Below are 19,612 nucleotides of genomic sequence, written 5' to 3'. Positions count from 1 at the left end.
AACATTTAGCATTTAATATCTTTTCCTTTTTTAATTTCTTTATGAATCACAATGTTGAAATGAAATCTAGAAAATATGTTTTATTGTAATAAATAAGTTATGCTTGGCTTTATTTATGTAGGCTTCATGAAAAGTTAATTTCTTTATGTATAAATGAATACACTCGTCTTACCTAATCTATTTTCTTTTTTAACTTTATCTATTATAAAATTAATTTTTTTTAAAAGTTATATTTAAGAAAATGCCTAAGAGTATATGTAAATCCTTATTTTACATTTTTTGTATGATTAAATTATCATATGCTTTTATTTTAATTCTTTTCTCATCGAGGCAAGATGGACAGTAGTTCAACCTGAGAAAAGTGATATTAGATTCAGAATTTTCAATGTTATGGTCTTGACGTTCACTTCATGGGACAAGTATCGCATCTATGTAAGTGACATCTAATTTAATTGATTCGTCTATAAGAATATAAGAGATGTCCGTTAAGATCACTTACTAACATTATGATGCACTAGAGTCTAATTTTATTTCATTTTATTATAAAATGGATCTTTTAAAATAATCATAATTTTTTATAATTAATATTATATAAATTAATTATTTAAATTTTTAATATTACATTAAAATTATTTTATTAATCTTGCACAATGTGCAGGCTAATGTGTAGGAAAGAAATGAAAAGAAAAAAATAAATTAATGAGATAAGCAGAAAAAATATGAGAGAGAGAGAGGAAATAATGAGAGAGAGGGAAAATAAAAAGATTGAAAGAAACATAAAAAAGAGAGAAATAATGATAGAGAAAAATGTTTGAATTTTGATTTCAATATCATAAAAATTCTTTGTACTTCTTTTAGCAAAAAAAAGGCCAAAAAGTTAATATATCATACCATATGTGAAAAAGTTTAATTATAATTTTATTAATTAAATTTCATGCCATTAACTGGATTGAAGATACATGGAATAAAATATAATTTTTATTTGCCAGGTCTTTTCTTAGTTAATTAAAGAAAAATCTCTTTTATTTTTCTCTTTGTCCTTGCTATACTCCATCTTCACTTACCACTTATTATCCCAAACAAATAAAACGGGGATGCCACTATTTCCTAGTTAACTGAGACATAGAAAAAGAGAGAGATAAATCAAATGCCCATTTTCTTCTCTTGAGGTTACTTATGAAAACTTTTCGCTTTTCTTGCCGAGATTCTAATTTGGAATTTTTCTTTGTTTCGGTGAAAAAGAGATGAAAAACCTGACGGATAGATTTAAAGGCTTGATTTGGCTGGGTTTGAAAATGTGCTCTTTGAGCTACTGTGTGTGGTATGTTGCAATAAGAAGATTATTGCAAGGTTATGCTTGTGGTGGTTATAAGATTACGAAAATAGTGAGAAAACAAGAAAAGGATTTTCTTATTGTATTTGGCGACTGAGAAAACAAAAGAAATATTTTTTTTTAAAAGTTTGAGAGTGAGAAAATAAGGAGAATTATATTTTACTCCATATATTTTAATTTTTGTTCAATTAATGACATGGAATATAATTAATAAATTTATAAATAAAATCTTAAACCACATTAGTTTTCCGGCTGTGTTTCTATCGAAAATAGTGTGAGGGACTTTTGTGATACTGAAATCAAAATTCAGATAATTTGGTATTACAAATTAAAGATTAGAGACTTTATTATACAAGCCCAAAAGCTCAGGAACGGTGATGGTAATTTAGCTAGTAAAAAATAATGGAGTAAAGAAGAACAGATAAATACATAAATAATAGATTGAATGACAAACAAGAATATGTCGCTAAAACATTAAATAAGCGGAAAAATAAAAAAATTGGATGTAAAATCTTATTTTAAAATTAGTGATGAATTATTTCCTCGCTAATTGAATAAATAAGTGAGAAAATAAAAATATTGAGTGGGAATTATTTTTAAAAGTTCAATCCCATCACTAAATAAATATATGAGTGGGAAGCTAAAAAGGTGGGACAAAAAATTTTATTAGCTACAATATTTTTATTCGTAGTAATTAGTGATAGACAATTTATCATTAAAATCAGCGTAAAAAATTGGCGATGTAATTTGTAACAGAATAGTAACGAACTTTGTTTGTTGTGAATTTGTTGTGGATATTTAGTCATGAATCTGTTGCTAAAGAGAAAAAGTTTTCATAATGTTAATTCCATTGCAGATTCATCGTAAATCTGTTGCTAAATGGTTAAGGACCTCCCTCAATACTTTTGCTATCATTAGATGTTAACATATGCTAGCTTTTCGCCCTCAAATTCCATTCTTATTATATTTGATGCAAGGGTAAGAAATGAAGATTTTTATTCTAAGGATTAAATTTTTCCATTCAGGACCAATATAGGAATTTCTAATATGAACCAATACTATAATTATCTAAGGCTATAAGGTATTCACCTAGGGACAAATCAAGTAATTTTCTCCATAAGTACCACTCTAATAATCTTTTGTTAGGACAAATATGGTAATTCTCCATTGAGGACCTATAAGATAATATACCACCTAAGGATCAATCATGCAATTTTCTCTGTAGGGACTTATATATAGTTATTTTATGCCTAGGGACCGTTTTGATAATTATCCACTAAGAACCAAATAGTAATAGTCCAATCTCAACTAATCCATCTAGTAATTATATATTTAGGGACTAATCTAGTAACTTTCTATCAGGATTAGTTTGGTAATTGTCTAACCATGGACAGTTGGGCAATCTTTCATATAGGACCAAACAATTTTACAATCAGGGTCCTATATGGTAAATTTTATAACTAGGCAATAAATATGCAATTTTACAAGAGATCTATTTAGTAATTTTCTAGCTAGGTACTTATTTAGTAGTTCTCAATATGGGAACTTATTTGATAATTTTTATTAGGGTCTAACTACTGTTTTTTATTTATCAAGGACCAATATGTTAATTTTCCTCTAAGAGCCTATCAAGTAATTTTATATCCAGGACTGTTGTGGTCAACTTACATGCAGGGACTTCTCAGGTAATCTTATCAAGGACCAATATGGCAATTTTACATCCAAGGACCTATTCAATTATTTTCCATTATGGTCCTATTTGGTAATTTTGCATATAAGGACCTAGTCGTTAGTTTTCTATCTAGGGCCTAAGCAATAATTCTCCGTCTAGGAGCAATATGGTAATCTTTCGGTACAATATTATAATTCACTTTAATGCTTATTGGGTAATTGTCCATTCAAGGACTCATCATATACTTTGTCATCATGGACCAATTCATTAGTTTTCCATTAAGGAGTAGTTGGTTAGTTTTTTTTTTCCAAGGACTTGTCAAGTAATTTATAGTCTAGGGCATATGCGGTGATTTTCTTTAGGGACCATTCTAATAATTTTCAAACTATGCCACAATGACCAATCTAGTCATTTTCCTTCTAGGACTTATTAGGTATTTTTCAATCCAAGATTTGTTAGGTAATTTACTATTGAGGTACCTATGTAGTAAATTTTCCTTAAAGACCAATATGATAATCTGTTCAGGAATAATTACTCTTTCTCAGAGTGAATGTCTTATTCTATACATACTTTATTTCTATCAAATTTTCCAGTAGGTTTCTTTTAGTGATACTTGCTAGTTTAAAGTAATAAAAATAAATGGGTAATTAATTTATTCTCCTTGAGGTTTAACCAATTACGCTATTAGCTCTCTCTATTTTTAATAATTAATTATAACATCCATCTTATTTAGTAAAATTAACTAGTGTCTTTTTTTGGTAAAATTTTTTATTAATGCTTTCAATAGTGTTTTCCAAATTGGATCGGACTAACCAGTTCAACCGGGTATAGGTGAGCAAAGTCGACCCGAAACGAAAAACCAAACCAACCAACTAGTTCGGTTTAGCTCGATTTGATTATTTTTAAGGTTTGGTTCGGTTCGGTCTGAAAATGGATAAACCAAAAAATACTTTAGTTTAGTTTTTGTTCAAAAACATTTGATTATATCCAAACTGATCGAAATTTTTATAAACCTTAAACAATTTGGCCAAATGCATATTTATGTGTCTGAACTTTGGTCATTTAGTCACTTTAACACTTTAACACTTTAACTTTTGATTTAACTTAATAGACACTTGAATTTATTTTTGTGTTATTTTAACACTCTTTGACATGTGCCTTTTATGGATGGTGGTTTCGAGTGCACATCCAAGTGGTTTTAGCAACTATGGCACTACAAGGCTTTTCGACCTAATCGGGAATATGCAAACTAGTCACAGAGACTAGTAGGGAGATGGGAGTAGCCACCTAGGGAATTCATCGAGACACTTGTCACGACCCCATTTGTGGGCCCGTGACCGGCACTAGGGAATGGGTAGGCATAAGGCCACCGAATCCCGTAGTAATCCTGACACTCACTGACTTAAATAAATCTCATCTCATTTAATATTATTGATGCCACAATTTATCGTAACCATTAAATTTTACAGAATTAATTCGGTCTACCAGAAGAATTAGGTGAGACCCGAAACTACAATGAATTACAACAGATAAGTCTATTAATTTTACTACAGAGAATCTAAGATTTTACAAGTTAACATACCAAATAAATTACATCACCTGATGATGAAGGAGTCAGGTTACTAGATAAGAGTCACAGGAAGACTAACAGTCACGGATCTGAAAAACAGTAAAATTGAGACCGTCAGTCTCGATAGTGAGTTAAAATCATAAATCTAAAAACAGTTGCAAAAACTTCAATAATACATTTATTTAATTTGAAATAACTACTAAGTCATGCAAAAATAAACATGTCATGTCATGCTTAAATAAAATAAAATAATTTCTTACACACTACGGGACAACGTAATTCAGTAGAATCCTAATTCCAACACTAACATCTCGGTCAATCTCAACATTGACATCTCGACTAATCTCAGTTCTAACATCTCGAGTCTCTCATTCTAACAGAACTGGCGCCTAGAGAGCAAAGCTTGACTAGGGTCCTCAACTCCAGTCTGGTCACTTAGGTTTTCCAAATAAGCAGCGCCCAGAGAGCAATGCTCGACTAAGGACCTTTACTCCGGCAAACACACTCTACTAAGCCCAGAGAGCGATGCTCGACCAGGGCAAGTCCTAAACTTTTCTTTTAAATTTACCATTTTACCCTTTTTCTATCACTCACAGATTTATACCGATGCACTCATCAAAATACTACGTTCTACTGCCTTCCCGTCCCGAGTCAACACAAAATCGATAAATTCAGTGATGACGAACATGATATATATGTATGGTAATCAAAAAGCATGATATATATATATATGAATAATATTTAAATGAATAATTCAGACTTGCAATCAATTAGTTACGATAACTATTTAAAATTGTGCATGACATGTGCATAACAGATATATGACTTTAACTCACAGCTTTGACGACCTCCTAGCTCTACTCTGATGCCTCGGGTGGAGCAAGCCGAACTAACAGATTTATCTAATCACGGAAAAAAAATTATCAATAACACTGAGACAATTGACAATTAACCCTAGGTCTAGATTCCAAGGACTGACTGTCTAAGAATCTTGACTCAGGTAAATTCTAACGAAAATTCGGTAGAACCTCCCCTACAATACGGACATTTACCCCCCGTAAAAAATGGGTCCATGACCTGCCAAAAAAATACTTCAAATAATCAACAATTTAATACAACGGGAGTCGGGTCCCCAAGACTTCACTATTTTTCTCGACTCCCCCACACAGCACAATTCACGACTATGGCAGGCAGTTCGACAAACAATTATTTTAACTCACAAATATTTTCTAATACACAACACAATTCAATAAACACATAATTATACCAAAGAATTTCTAAAATCAACGGGCCAAAGAAAAAATTTACTAAGACGCTTGATCGCTCGGTCGACTCGCCTCCAGCCGCTGGAGTCCGATCGACGATCCAAGCACACTATCGGACTCGAAACGACGCGCTGATGACAATCCTCACTTTCGATTTCTAATCCGACTGCCGATCATCCGGAGAGATTTATGGACAATCTCGACCGTCGATTTACAAATGGAGTCCGATCGCCACGAAACTGGTGCCATTGCGAAGCTCGAGCTGAGGAGAGTCGGAATACGTCCTCCGATCATCCATCCCCAGCCGGAGCTGCCGAAAAAGCTGAAAAACGCCGACTGCCTCCTACTTTCTCTCTCCACCTGATCTTCCGTCTCTGACCACCATTGGCGTTGCCGCTGCCGCCAAAAGAAAGCTCTCGCCGAGGGGAGCCGATCGCCACCAGAAACAGCTGACAAGGCCGCCTGAAATGGCTAAAAAAGTGTCTGGAAGCTGCTGCTCTTTGCGATTGGCTCTTGCTCGCCAACGCCACCAGATTGCCCGTAATGCGGATCGATCCGCACGCCTTCCTCCAACATTTTTCTTCTTCTGGTCTCCCTCTCTCTCCCCGATTCTTTTCTTCTTTTCTTCTTCTCCATATCGTCATTTAGTCCCTGAAGTTTTCTTTCTTACCTTTTGGTCCCTCAACTTTTTTAATTACAACAATTTCACCCTGCAAAATATCTAATTAACCCCTAAACTTTTCTTTAGCCTTTCAATTAAGCCCCTAACTATTTGGGCCAAATTAGAATTATTGAAAATACACAATTATATATATACCCTTGCCGACATATTTATTTACAAAAATACCAAACAAACAAATTTTCATTAAACCCCCATAAAAATAAAATTATACTTTTAATCCTCATCCCAAAATAAATTTCCAATTTAGTCCTAACACACAATTAATTTAATTAATCAATTTGCTAACTATTTTCCAACTTAGAATTTAATACTACTAGCTAATTAAAATACCAATTTCTCCAAATATTCTTTTATAAAAACATCCTTTACAAATTCTTCCATAATTTTCTAATATATAATTTTATTTATATATATATATATTATATATACATTTGGGAAAATTTGAATAACCAAAATATAATTTATTTCTCAAATAATTTACTTAATTAATTTCTTAAAGATCCAACTAATTGGATATAGAAAAAATAACTCCTTTAATTGTCTAACACTAAAATTCCACTTAATTAATTCCAATTTAAACCAAATAAAAATTAAATTAAATTAATTTAAATAAAAACTCATTTATTAATCATTATCAATATTATCTTTATTAAAGAAAAATTTTGGGTATTACAACACTTTTACTAATAAATGACATTTCTCGATCCATAAGGAAGCTTACGTCACAAATCCAGAGATTGATCTGGAAGCCGACTTCCCTATTTGTGTATCTTTGTCTTTAATTTTATTATTTAACGGGCTATTCCCTATAGATGCAATAGTTATTTTCTACACATTAAGCACTATAGCATGTGAGGTCCAGTTAAATCAATGGAGATGTTACCATCAATTCATATATCAAATTAAGTCATGTTCTTTACATCCCTTCTTTCTCTTGCAGCCCTATTTCAATAAGCAAATTAACCAAAGTCCTAAATTGCGTTGCTTATCTTTTCCCTCCTTTTGTGTCTTACAGGACCTAGCCACAAGGAAGCTTATTGGCATTGGTGATCTCACAGATGGTCTTTATTATTTTCGAGCACTTAATATTGCTATGGTTTTAGCAAATTTACAATGATGTGAGTCTTATTTTATAGCACCAACGACTTGGTCATTTATCTTTTGATATAATGTCTTTAATCAATAGTTTGAATCTTTATAATATGAAGAATTTTAACAAGTTTTGTGATACTTGTCGTCGAGCTAAACAAGTTCGTCACCCTTTTCCTACTGATTCTATTAAAACTCATAATGCTTTTGATTTAATTCATTATATTGTTTTGGGGCCTTATCAAACTCTATCTTTATTTGGTGCTCATTATTTCTTGAGTATCATCGATGATCACACTAGAACTACATGGTATATTTGATAAAAACAAGAGTGAGGTTGATCATTTGTTGACATTTTTTACTGCCATGATATATAAACATATCAATTGTCATGTTAAGCAGATTCAGAGTGATAATGGGACATAACTCACTGCTCATAAATTTCAACACTTTGCCAACAAAATAGGATCATCCAACATTTTTCTTATATTTCTATCCCTCAACAAAATGGGGTTGTAGAGCGTAAACATCGATACCTCCTTAAAGTTGCAGGAGCTTTAAGATTTCAAGCAGGATTACCGATTAAATTTTAGGGTGAGTGTATCCTCACCGCAGCCTACTTGATTAATTACACTCCCAAACCTCTCTTATCTGGAAAGAGTCCTCATGAAGTATTATTTTCACATAGACTAAATTATTTGCATCTTATAGTGTTCATTTTTGTCTTTGTTATATTTATGTTATTCCAAAGACTAATGATAAATTTAGTAAGAATGCCACCTCTTACATCTTTATTGGCTATCCTTATGGTAAAAAGGATATAAAGTATACAATTTGAAGACCCACAAAATATTTATTTCCATGGATGTAGTGTTATATGAAAATGTTTTCTCATTTCATATTAAACTATACCCATCAACAATTACCAATGAACTAGCGATCCAAACATCTATACCATTACCTATCATAGACCCTGACATTCAAGATGTACCACCTAGCTTTCAAATCACTCCCAATCCTATTGAGAACAATTTTGAAAATTCTGACATTGACAATACACCTCAAAAACCAAACACTATAGAGAGAATTGAAGCCCTTATTGATCTTGCACTTGTCATTCCAACTGAATCCAAGTATCTTTTCGAGAAAGGAAGTTACCAGCTCACTTTAAAGATTTTCATATTGATTTGCTAGGAAATATAAAGATACATCCCACACTCAGCCTGATGCAGTTTCCTTAGGTATTTCTTATCCCTTATTTCATTATCGTTCTTACTCTAATTTTTCATTATCCCATCATTGTTGCCTTATGACCATCACTCAAAATGATGAACCTACATGTTATTCACAAGCGAACAAAGATACTCGATGATAATCAGCCATGCAAAATGAATTGGAAGCACTTAAAGAAAATCAAACTTGGACACTAGAGAAGTTGCCTCAAGAAAAGAAAGTGGTTAAATGCAAATGGGTGTACAAAATTAAATATCACTCGGATGGAACAATCGAACGTTATAAGGCGTGTCTTGTGGCAAAAGGGTACACTCATTTGGAAGGTCTAGATTATACTGAGACTTTCTCTCCTATTGCTAAACTTACAACTGTTCATACTCTTTTAGCAGTTACTACCACCAAAAACTGGATTCCACATCAACTTGATGTTCATAATATTTTTCTTCATGGTGATCTAAATGAAGAAGTATATATGAAGCCTCCACTTGGTTATTTATCACCTGGTGATGATCGAGTTTGTCATTTTCGCAAATCTTTATATAGTTTGAAGTAAGCATCCATGAAATGGTTAGCCAAATGTTCTAATACTATTCTCCGGTTTGGTTTCACTTAGTCTAAACCTGACAGCTCCTTGTTGTCATTGCCATTAATAGTGACTTACACCTTACTTCTCTTAAGAGATATTTCAGAGTCCTGGTTTCCAATCAAGGATCTTAGCACTCTTAAATATTTTCTCGGTCTTGAAGTTCCCACTCTCTTGAAAGGATTGTTCTATCACAACGGAAATATACATTTGACATCTTACACAAGGTGGGCATGTTGGATTCAAAATCCTATCATTTCCCTAATGAACAGAACCATAAGTTAGCACTTGATGACAACTCTCTTCTTGATGATTCGGGTCCCTACCATTGCCTAGATGGACGCTTGATTTATTTGAGCATCACTAGGCCTGATATTTGTTATTCAGTGCATATCTTATATGAGTTTATGAACCAACCTCGCCAAGGGCATTGGCAAGTTGCTATGAGCATATTACAATATCTTAAAGTGGCACCAGGTCAAGGAATTGTTTGGCTTAAATTCCAATTTGTCCTTGAACTTGGAATCAATGGGTAATTAGCTCATATTTTAATTTTTTGGTCAATTTATCAGCAACTTAGCAATAAAATAGTCAATTTAACCAATTCAAAGATTTACTCAATATGAAAAGTTTAATTTGGTCCTTAAACTTCATACTAAATGTCAAATTACATAAAAGTAGATTCTTATTGCATTAAAGTAAAATTATTTATTTTTAACATAATTTATTCATATTATTTGACAAATTATTAGATAAAATTTTTAATTAAAAATATTAAATTAAATAATATCGCCGAACTCATATAGAATTATGCTTTTATAAAATAAAATAAAATATCATATTGTAGCAATATTTAGTCTTAGTTACTAATAAAAAAATAATTTATTTAGTATGTGACTTGGTCTCACATCTTCACCCGATAATAAATAATTTAAAAAATGAAAAGAATATCTTAAATAAGTTTTGGTAATATTAAATTAAATAATTTTATAAATGTCTGGTATTTCTTCATATCAAGATCCAGACAGAGTTTGAGACTATAAAATTATTAACTTATTATTTTCTGTTACAAACTAAGACTAAATATTGATAAAATATAAGATTTTGTTCTAATTTTATAAAAGCATAATATTATATGAGTTTGGTAATATTATTTAATTTAAGCTTTTAATTAAAAATATCATCTAATTATTTGTATTAGTTAGTTAGAATAAATTATGTTAAAATTAGATAACTTTACTCTAACTTGATAAAAGTTATTCTTTTTTTATAAAATTTCAAATTTAGTATGAACCTTTAGAACCAAATTGAAACTTTTGTATGGACTAGGTAATTTGATTCGGGTGAATTGGCTACTTTTGCTAAGTTGCTGGACAAATTGGCTAGAAAATTAAAATATGAGCTAATTGCCTATTGGCTCCAAATTTAGGGGGGCAAATTGGCACTTTCACCAGAATGTTTTTATCCTCGACTAGTGCTTGTCTCTTTCAGCATATTGTGATTCTGACTTTGCTAGTTGTCCTCTCACTTGATGTTCACTTAGCGGATACTTCATTTTCCTTGGACATTTTCCAATCTCTTGGAAAAGCAAGAAACAGACTAGAGTCAGCGTTCCTCTATAAAGGTTGAATATCGATCCATGGTCACTACTGCTTGTGTATTAATCTGGATACAACAGCTACTTTGTGATTTAACTGTACCTCACCCCTCTTTTATTCACCTTTATTGCGACAATCAAGCTGCCATGTATATTGCTAATAATCTAGTCTATCATGAACAAATAAAACACATTGAAATAATTGTCATTTCATTCATGATTGCATCCAACAACGCCTTCTTACTACCGGTACATTGTGTCTCAACATCATGTTGCGGATATTTTCACTAAGGCCTTGGGAAAGAAACCATTTCAACTTTAGTTGGGAAGTTGGGAATTCGAAATCTCCATGCCCCAACTTCAAGGGGCGTATTGAAAACTAAGGTGGACAGACTTGTAGAGATAAAGTGTAGGAACACCTAATAGAGTTGTATGGTGCATATAAAAATAAATCTAATCAGCAGACTCAAATAGATAAGATGTGGACAAGTCTAATACAGTTGTATGGTGCAAGTAGAGTAAGTTTAATCAAAAGACTTGCAGAGAGAAGACGTGAGCATAACAGAGATAATTCTAATATGTATATCACTCGATGATAGGATTAAATAAAACTCTTATATTATGTAAATCTCCTTAATTATTGGGATTAGATAAAACTCTTGTATTGTGTAAACTCCCTTAATTGTTGGATTAGATTAAACTCTTGTATTATATAACATCTTTCCATCAATGAGAAGAAATATATGATTAATACAAGATTAACAGAAAGGATGGGTTGGTCTGAGGAAGAAACTCTTATGACATCTAGGACGCATCCATGGGTGGCTTTGAAGAAAACAATAATAACAAATTGAACGGGATTAATATAAGAAAACATTGAAAGGGATAAAGAAAATGGAAAGAGATAAAGAAAGAGTAATAATAGAGAAAGAAATGGAAAAAAAAAAGAAGAAGAAAGAAAGGAGAAATAAAAAAATAAAAGAAAAATATTATATATAAGAAAATGTAAGAATCTATATATATATATATATATATATATATATATGAAAGTAATATTTTAAATATATTTTCTCTTTTTACTTAGCAACTTGTATGTTGGTTTATATATATATATATATATATATATATATACATATATACATATATATATACACTAACGAGTTTATCAACTTTAATATAACTACTATATTAATTGCGTAAAATGGTTCGAGTTAAGGTCTAGTTTATTTTTATGGGGCTGAATTGTCATAATGGTGATATTCTTATGACTCTTCTTACTGCTTTTACTGATCTCAAACTCTCTGGATTTACTTGTGTCAATAAATAAAGGTCTACATTTTAATAATATTTTATATTTATATCTTATGAATGAAAATCCATTTTAATTACAAAAAAAATTATCTTGTCCGTGTACACTAGCAATGTTAAGAATGTAAATGAATAAAACTTTGATCATATAGATATGTACAATCTCTAATTATAATTTAATCTGCATAATTAGTTACAGAGTCTATTTCATGACAAAGACAATAAAGTTAGGCTAAAAAAACTAGGAGAAAAATTAATTTCTTAAATATTAAAATCACATGTGCTTTAAAAGAGTATATATATACACAAGCAACCAATTATGATATATCATATTTAGTATCTATATGAATAAGTAATAATAATTTTTTGAAAAAAAAGATTATTTTTACATATTATTCTATGAGAACTCAAATTGTAAGAAAGAAACCAATAAGAGACATCGAAAAGCAAACAATATTAGCAATTGCTTATTGTCACGACCCATTCTGTGGACCCGTGACCGGCACTAGGGAATGGGTAGGCGTAAGGCCACCGAATCCCGTAGTAAGCCTGACACTCACTGACTTAAAAAAATATCATCTCAATTAATTTTATTGATTCCATAATTTCGTAACCATTAAATTTACAATTAATTCGGTCTGCCAGAAAAAAATTAGGCGAGACTCGAAACTCAGAAAATCACCATTGATACCTCTACTATTACTACTGCGAAGAATCTAAGATTTTACATATTAACGTACCCAAATCAAATACACCACCCGATAATGAAGGAGTCGGGTTACTAGATAAGAGCCGCGGGAAGACTAACAGTCACGAATCTGAAAAAAAAGTAAATTGAGACTGTCAGTCTCGAGAGTGAGTAAAAATCAATAATCTAGAGACTATTGCAGTCTTCACATAAAATATTAGTTATTCGAATCAATATATCAAACCCTGAACATAAACACAAATCATAATATCATCATACCATAATAGAAAAATAAATAAATAAATAAAAATATATTTTTACTTTTACGGGACGAGTGGCTCAGTAGAACCCTAACCCCAAATTCTAGTAGCCTTTTGGCTCTCTTAATCCAATAAGACTGGCGCCCAGAGAGCAAGCTCGATCAGGGTCCTTTACTCCAGCCTGAACACTTGAATTCCAAATAAGCCGGCGCCCAAAGAGCGTTGCTCGATCAGGGACCTTAACTCCGGCAATCAACTGAACTCAGCCCAGAGAGCAATGCTCGATCAGGGCAAACAAATCCATAATAATCTTATGTCCATGATCATTACCGGTGCGCACGCGGTCTTGATGTAACCCACCAGGTGGCATGTTCTACGAAAGCCACATTTCCTAAAACGCAATCATCACATTTAATAAATATCATTGTCTAATGAAATCATTCAACACATATTGAAATAAAGATTAAAAATTTAGGGTAAAGCAACGTGCAATTTGTTTGAAAAAATAATAATATCTGTATTATTATAACGTTACTAATAATAATATTTATATTATTTTCAATAATTAATAATCAAGTAAAATTCTTTATATTGCGATACTAATAATCATATTAAGCATAAATTTCTAAAATAGCATATTAAATTCAGACTTAGCAATAGTGCAACGATTAAGTGACAGATTTGGCGACCTCCTAGCTCTGCTCCGGTGCCTCGGTTGGAGCGAGCCGAACAGACAGATCATCTAATCACGGAAAACAATTTATCAAAACGCTGAAACAATCCATCATTAATCCTAGGTCTAGACTCCTAGGACTGACTGTCTAAGAATCTCGACTCGGGAGAATTCTACTTAAAATCCGGCAGAACCTCCCCTACAATATAGACATTTACCCCCCATAAAACGGGTCCAGGACCTGCCAGAAAAACACTTCAAATATCCAACAATTCAAACAACGGGAGTCGGGTCCCCAGACTTTACTAATTTCCCGACTCCACCACACAGCACAAAAATCACGACTACGGCAGGCAGTCCGACAAACTATTATTTTCGATTCACAAATATCATCTAATACTCAACATAATCAATAGACACATAATTCCACCAAGAATTCCAAAATTAACGGGCCAGAGAAAATTACCGAGACGCTTGATCGCTCGGTCGACTAGCCTCCAGCCACCGGAGTCCGATCGACGATCCGAACTCACAATCGGACTCGAAAAGACGCGCTGATGATGATTCCCGCTTTCGATTTTTCGATCTGACCCCCGATCATCTCGAGAGGTTTACGAACGATCTCGGCCGTCGATTCGCAAACGGAGTCCGATTGCCACGAAACCGGTGCCATTGCGAAGATTGAGCTGAGAAGAGTCGGGATACGTCCTCCGATCATCCATCCTCCGCCGGAGCTCGCCGAAAAAAGTCAAAAAATGCGGCTGCCACCACTTCGTCGGAACTCTCTCCTCCGGCCACCAAAACCAACGCTGCTGCCGCCAAAAGGAAGCTCTCTTTGAGGGAAGCTGATCGCCATCGAGATCGGCCGGAAAGGCCGTCGGAAACGGATAGAACGGCCTCTGGAAGCCGCTGCTTCCTTGCGCGCATCCGCCCGCCGACGCCAGGGCCATTCGCTTCGCCCGCCCGCCCGGCGCCCGCGCCCAGCCGCCCGCCTCCTCCTCCTTCTTCACGCGTTCTCTCTCCCTGATCTCCTTTCTTTTCTCTCTTCTCCATATCAACATTAGGCCCCTGAACTTTTCCTTATCACAATTTGGTCCCTGAACATTCTTAATTACTTACAATTTTACCCTATAAAATTTCTAATTAACCCCCAAACTTTTTTTTAGCCTTTCAATTAAGTCCCTAGCTAATTAATTTGGGCCAAATTAGAATTATTGAAAATATATAATTACATATATACCCCTGACCGACATATTTATTTACAAAAATACCAAACTTACAAATTTCCATTAAGACCCCATATAATAATAAAATTATACTTTTAATCCTTATTTCAAAATAAATTTCCAATTTAGTCCTAACACATAATTAAATTAAATAGCCAATTTGCTAAATATTTTCCAACTTAAAATTAAATACCACTAATTAAAATACCAATTTTTCAAAATTCTTTTATAAAAACACCCTTTACAAATTCTTTCATAATTCTCCAATATATAATTTTATTTATTTCTATATATATATATATATATGGAAAAAATTTGAATAACTAAAAATATAATTTATTCCTCAAATAATTTACTTGATTAATTTCTTAAATATCCAACTAATTGGGTATAGAAAAATAACTCATTTAATTGTCTAATATTAAAATTTCCATTAAATCATTTCAAATTAAACCAAATAAAAATAAAATAAAACTAATTTAAATAAAAACTCATTTATTAATTATTATTAATATAATCATTATTAAGGGAAAAATTTCGAGTATTACAGTTATAACTTAGTCGGTAGGCATCTTTGGGTTTGGTCATTTAAGGTAAGCTATCAAAACGAATAACAAAAATAGAAGCAAAAAATTTGCATGGAAACACCACCGCCTACTTCAATAAATAAAACTTATTTTTTCTCCTATAAAAAGAATTATAAAGAAAAAGACGCACATTCATATTATTGCAATTTAACAAATTTTAAGCAAGAAAATTAGAAAAGAAAGTAAGCATATATATACAAAAAAGAGATGGCAATCAAAATACATGTATGCTTACTATCTCTATTCTTATTCTTGACTTTTGTAGCCGAAGCTAATGTCAATAAGTTCAATGTAAGAAAACATGGTGCCAAAGCTGATGGCAAATTTGATATCAGTAAACATGGTGCCAAAGCTGATGGCAAATCTGATATCAGTAAGGTATAAATACACATTTCGTTACTAAGATCTTTTTTAATATTTCTTGATCTTTTAGCTATCCTCAATTCTTTTTCCTTATTAGGCGTTGTTAAGTGCTTGGAAAGATGCATGTGCAACAATGGGGTCAAACAAAATTGTAATTCCTAAAGGGGTATATTTCCTAAGTGAGGCAGATATAAAAGGTCTTTGTAAAGGTGCCATAAGGTTTCAAGTTCCAGGAACGATAAAGGCACTAGTTGACCCTAGTGCACATAATAAAGTAGATAGTTGGATTACCTTTTCATATATTGGTCAATTCATATTAAACGGTGGAGGGACTTTTGATGGGCAAGGAGAAATTGCTTGGGAAAATAATAATTGTGCCCAAAATCTTAAATGCAAGTCACTTCCAATTGTAAGTGTATCAAAACAATATCTTACGCATATTTATTATTTTACAAGATTGTTTTATAATGGTAATAACAAAACTTTTTCCATATGTTTCTTATTCATTTAAAAATTTCTTAGAGTTTGAGGTTCAATTTGATCACCAACAGCATTGTCTATGATATAGCTTTTATCCAGAGCAAGAACTTTCACGTAAATATTTTAGGATGCAAGAACCTTACCTTTCAACACTTTACAATTATGGCACCTGCAACTAGTGCCAATACAGATGGTATCACATCGGACGATCAAATGGGATCAACATTATTGATTCAAATATTAGCACTAGTGATGACTGTATCTCCCTCGATGATGGTAGCCAATAGGCACGTGTCACTAATGTTAGATGCGGACCCAGACATGGAATTAGTGTGGGGAACTTAGGAAAGTTTAAGAATGAAGAACCAGTATCTGGATTTTTTGTAAAGAATTGCACCATCTCCAATACTACTAATGGAGTGAGAATAAAGACTTGGCCTACATCATATGGTGGCATTGTATCTGATATGCATTTTGAAGATATTAAAATGGAAAATATGTGGAACCCTATCATTATAGATCAATTGTATTGTCCATGGAATCTGTGCAACCCAAAGATAAGTAATTAAAAGTAAAGTAGACTGTTAGAATTCTGAATATATATATAGACATAATTGTAAACTAAATTTGATTGATTATTTCTTTTTTTTATCTTATCAGATTCCATCAAAAGTTAAGATTAGCAATATCAGCTTTAAGAATATTAAGGGCTCTTCAACAATTGTTGTAGCTGTTCAACTTAACTGTAGCAGCAGCGTCCCATGTGAGAAGGTGGAACTAGCCGATATTAATTTAACATATAACGGAATTGAAGGACCTCCAAAATCTAAGTGTGCAAATGTCAAACCTAAACTTACAGGAAAGATATTTCCATCTGGATGTTAAAACATTTAGCATTTAATATCTTTTTTTTTTAATTTCTTTATGAATCACAATGTTGAAATGAAATCTAAAAAATATGTTTTATTGTAATAAATAAGTTATGCTTGGCTTTATTTATGTAGACTTCATGAAAAGTTAATTTCTTTATGTATAAATGAATACACTCATCTTATCTAATCTAGTTTCTTTTTTAACTTTATCTACTATAAAATTAAATTTTTTTTAAAAAAATTTATTTAAGAAAATGCCTAAGAGTATATGAAAATCCTTATTATACATTTTGACAAGGCTGTCGCATGCCTATAAAAAATAACCTAACTAGGCCTCCTAACTATGTAGTCGGGCAAGCAAGGGTCGAATCCCTAGAGACTGAAGTAGTAAAAACTAGCTAATCTTGACTTTAATTAATGCTAAGTAAGTAACCAAATCAACGATTGAGGAAGAATTAATAAGTCTAATTAGTGCAATTAATAATGATGAGAATAAATTCAAGGATAAAAAGCACCTAGAGTTAAGTATCCCCACTAGCACAATTAACGCAAAGATAAGTTCCTACCTCAAACTAACTAAATAAATGTTCATAAGGAAAGGTAAACCCTATAAAATACCATAGATCTCTCCTGAGTATCAAAGGCTTCCCTAATATGCAATCAAAACCTACTCCCGTGGAATCATGCAAATTAAAGACATTAAACTCAATACCCTGACTTCCTAACAATCCATTCTACCTACTCCCGTGGAGAATTTCATGTCCTTAATTGAAATATTCAAATTTGTCAAAACCCAACTCCCGTTGTGAAAAAGACAATGGAATCATAACAATACTAATTATCCATAATCTAGTATTGGAATATGCACAATCAATTAAGCAAGAGCAATTAAATAATTAATTTGGAGAATTAAAGGAATAAATCATACATCAATCATGGCTAGGGTTCACTTAACCCTAGATTAGAGAACTACTCACTTATGATAGTTAAATAAATAAAATAAATTATAAAAGAAAATATAATTAATAACAGCTTAAAGAAGGAGAAGGAAAATACTTGAATTGATAAATGAATGATGAGGTCTTTGATAAATCTTTAAAGCATAAAGAAAAGTAACATACTAGAGAAAGGAGAAGGGGGCTTCCCCTTTTTAGGTTATTTTCACAATCTATTTATATCATAGGATATCCAGGAGTTTGGCCAGGTCCTCACCCTAAAAACTCGACTAGACAGGTGTCCAAAATGCAGTTTTGCAGATCCAGCCATGGGCAGGCCGCAACGTGGCATTGTAGGCCGCGAGTAGGGGGCAGAGTGGACTGTTTCTTTGCTTTATTGTTGGCCCTGAAAGCCAAGTCGCGGAGTGGCCGCGAGATATCTTCCCTTGCTCGTTTCGCGATATATGATCCTCCTAGGCATGAGTATCTATTTGACATCGTGTTTGACTATGAACGACTCTACAAACATCCTCGCCAATGCCTAGCAACTCGAGCCAATTCCGACAAAAACAAAACAAAACAAACCCGAGGAGAGAAATATCGAAAATAATGAATAATAGCTCTAAAAGATTAAAAATCTGAAGATAACATGAAAAACAATGTATATATATAGCATATAAAATGCATATCTTATTGCGTTATCAAATTTCTCCACACTTAACCTTTACTCGTCCTCGAGGAAACAAAATAAAAATAAGAAAAACTATACTAATAAAGCAATAAAATCCTAACTCACTGTCGTAGGAATCACGGTTGCACTTAGCATGTGCAACAAGCCCTTTAAACCCCTAGGTTACCCTAGCGGACGAGTAAGGTCTTATGAAGGTTTTCAAAATGGCATACCTACAAAGCCGAATAATGAACATCCAAACCAATAAATTCAATCAAGTAACAATTACGAAAACTTAAAATCATTTTAGGAACTATGTTAATGTCACAAATCAACGAACATAGAATGAAACAGTAAGTCGATAACACCCTTCAATGGCCAACTAATCTTACCTCTTCCTTCCCCTAACTCAGTCACATTCATGTAGCTTCTCACTTTAGTTCTGTAAAAGAAAACAAATTGAGTCTCATGTGTTTAAAAAGGTAGCAGCATCATCACTCAACCTATTTCGCGTCGACACTTTTAT

The 19,612-nt window shown here is 32.5% G+C and overlaps 1 pseudogene; it reads left to right on the top strand.

Moving 5' to 3' along the window:
* Positions 1–8,992: 8,992 nt before the first annotated feature.
* LOC107261912 lies at positions 8,993–17,494 on the top strand (annotated as a pseudogene).
* The last annotated feature ends 2,118 nt before the right edge of the window (positions 17,495–19,612 follow it).

This window comes from Ricinus communis, chromosome 8 (assembly GCF_019578655.1).
Source record: "Ricinus communis isolate WT05 ecotype wild-type chromosome 8, ASM1957865v1, whole genome shotgun sequence".
NCBI classification, from domain to species: Eukaryota; Viridiplantae; Streptophyta; class Magnoliopsida; order Malpighiales; family Euphorbiaceae; genus Ricinus; species Ricinus communis.
Note: the sequence above shows the minus strand (reverse complement) of the source record. Positions and strands in the feature narration are given on the sequence as shown.